General features: G+C 42.7%; 1 long non-coding RNA gene across 1 annotated transcript in view; it reads right to left on the bottom strand.

Annotated features, from left to right (window-relative positions):
- Positions 1 to 2,424, bottom strand: part of LOC109324601 — a 19,421-nt gene extending 16,997 nt beyond the window's left edge. The window contains exon 1 of the long non-coding RNA XR_002104967.1: positions 2,414 to 2,424. This is a non-coding gene — a long non-coding RNA (uncharacterized LOC109324601). The remainder of the gene's footprint in view (positions 1 to 2,413) is intronic.
- Positions 2,425 to 2,672: the final 248 nt, after the last annotated feature.

Here is a 2,672-nt window from a genome sequence, read left to right as displayed (position 1 = left end):
GAACCTGTTCAGCCTTCACAAGTGAAGGCTGAGGGGGGACCTGGTGACAGTCTATAAACTATAAACTAGGGGGGATCAAAAGGGTTTGGGAGACATTGTTTTCCCTAGCGCCCCCCAGAGTAACAAGGCATAACGGCCACAAGTTGTTGGAGAGTAGGTTTAGATTAGACTTCTGTAAGAACTACTTTACCATGAGGGTGGCTAGAATCTGGAACCAACTTCCAAGGGATATGGTGCTAGCTCCTATCCTGGAGGTCTTTAAGAAGAGGCTTGATGCCTGCCTGGCTGAAGTCATTTGAGACCAGTTTTTTCTCCTGCCCAGGCAGGGGGTTGGACTTGAAGATCTACAAGGTCCCTTCTGACCCTACTTCTATGAAATTAAGAATTCACCTTGCAATGCTGCTCAGACCGTGTATTAGAATGCTTTGTCAAATAGATTCTACATTATTATTGTTAAGTCTCTATACCAGGTATATATAATACCTTTCCTTAGATTTCTTTATAAAATTTTCACTACTAAAACATCCTCTCCCTCCTCCTCATTCTTTCTCTATTTCCATATCCTGCAAATCTTCCACCACCCTCTGGACTCTGTGGAGGGCGGCAGACCAAGGGTATGTTTGTTTTTTTCCTCCTCTAATAAGTGTTTTCTGTTTCTTCAAGCTGTAGCTATGAGATAACAAAAAACAGTAGCAATTACTTATTCAGAGCTTTATCTTTTCAAATAATTGTACAAACAGTCCTCTTTAATCCTCATCATTCTCTTGTAAGTCAGGTAAATAAGTATTAATATCCCCATTTCATAGATGACTTGTCCAAAATTACACAATAACTGTCAGAGTCAGAAACCAAGTCTTAACTCAGGCTGAAGGCAAAGTCATGCTTGCTTCAGAGCAGAAATCAGCCCCGTGTGTAGGCCGTGCCTTGCAGCCTGGTTGCATTTCGGGCAGTATGTAATCAGATGTAAATTAAGGTAAGGATTTACCCTTAGCAAAAGTGAAATAAGCTCTTGTGGGTTAGTTTTCATTTATTCAGAGCTAAGAATGAATAAATAGGCAGTTACTAGCTATGAATAGATTGATCCAATGAAAATCCCTCCCTTGTTGATTTTCTGTTAACTTTTTGTGTACCCATCCTTTAATTTCCACCCACTCTTTCCCGGAGGTTAATCACCAAGTTGTGTGATGCCTCTCAAGAGTAAAACATGGATCCAAATGCATTATTTACAGTGAGAGGTCTCCCAAAGTATAGTACATACTGCATAAACAAACTACTACTGCCTAAAAAGAAATCAAGGTAGCAGTTATTCATCAAAAACAAATCTTTACCAAAATGACCTAGTTCTTGAAGAGAGAGGTACAGGTGGAGAAAGAGCTAGGTAGAGAGGTATTTTAGAAAGTCTTTCAGTCTCAAAATGTTTCTAAATAAAAAAAAAAGGAGTATCAAATTACAATGAATTGATTCATTCTCACTTTGCCTCATTTCATTTTGACTTTTATAGAAAAGAATTGTAATTTAATTTAATCAAAAAGAAATGTTTCAATAAGGTTATTCTTAGATTACAGATTCTCTCTCTCTGATTCCATAGATCCTTGTGATCTTTTTGAACTGCTGAGTATTCATCCTGATTTGAGACTGTGGCAGGCTCACGCTCTCAGCACTGCTACTAGTGTGCCCACCCCATTTAGATGCACCACAGTGGGGTCTACTCATCCGCTATGACTTGATGTTATATCAGGTTTTATTTGGAGGTGTTGTCCAGTGGTTCCCCTCTGACCTGGGCAACTTGGCTAGTACTTCTTCTATGGGACTCCTCCTCCTGTACACCCCACCCCTTTCTGCTCAGGTGATCAGGATCAGTCTTGGTGGTATCTGGGTGTGCTGAAGGCACTGTCTGTTCCCACAAAAAGCCTGCCCTCATGATTCTCAGCAGGAATATGATTACGACTTCCTCAACTGAAAAACTGACAGACTAACAATACTAGAACTGAAAACTGTTTGACTGACATGGGTAAGCAGGGCGACAATGCTTGCCATGTCTAGAGCCTTGTGTGGTGTGACTCACATGGTTCTCTCATGATCCCATGTTGTGGGAATACTCTGGGAGAACTGCTGTTTAGATCCTGCTCATGCCTGGCCATGTATTGTAGTAACTCGTGGGGTATTTCCATATGCCCACATGACCCTCATGGTTCTGATATTACTTTTCTTGGGAATTTTGGGTCTGCCACTGCTCAAATGCAGCATATAGAATTGAAAGGTTCCCAAATGATTTTTTCCCTTCAGGGGGTCCCAGCAATACCCATCAAGCTGCCCTCTCCCTGTCCTGGCTGACCTGTGCATTCCTGCTGGTAACAAGAAGAGTGGGCAAGATCAGCGTCAGATCTGCATCCTTTAACCCATCCACTGTCACTACTGTGCTGATACCAGATTCTCTCTCCTACAGAGAAAACTGGTATCAGCACAGGAGCACTGTCTTCTCTCATCTGTCAGGTCATCCATTGCATCCTCTGACCTGCCAGGGCTTCCTGCCCAAGGAAGAGTAGTTGACCTCTGTGCAGCAGGTAAGTGTGCACTCTGGCACCCTGTTTTCCAGCCATGGTCCAGGCCCCAGCTGCCTCACCTAACAGCCATTTGCCATGGGGTTGTGCCAGTTCTGTTCCAGCCATGGA

This window comes from Crocodylus porosus, unplaced genomic scaffold (assembly GCF_001723895.1).
Source record: "Crocodylus porosus isolate Cpor-Errol unplaced genomic scaffold, CroPor_comp1, whole genome shotgun sequence".
NCBI lineage: Eukaryota > Metazoa > Chordata > Crocodylia > Crocodylidae > Crocodylus > Crocodylus porosus.
Note: the sequence above shows the minus strand (reverse complement) of the source record. Positions and strands in the feature narration are given on the sequence as shown.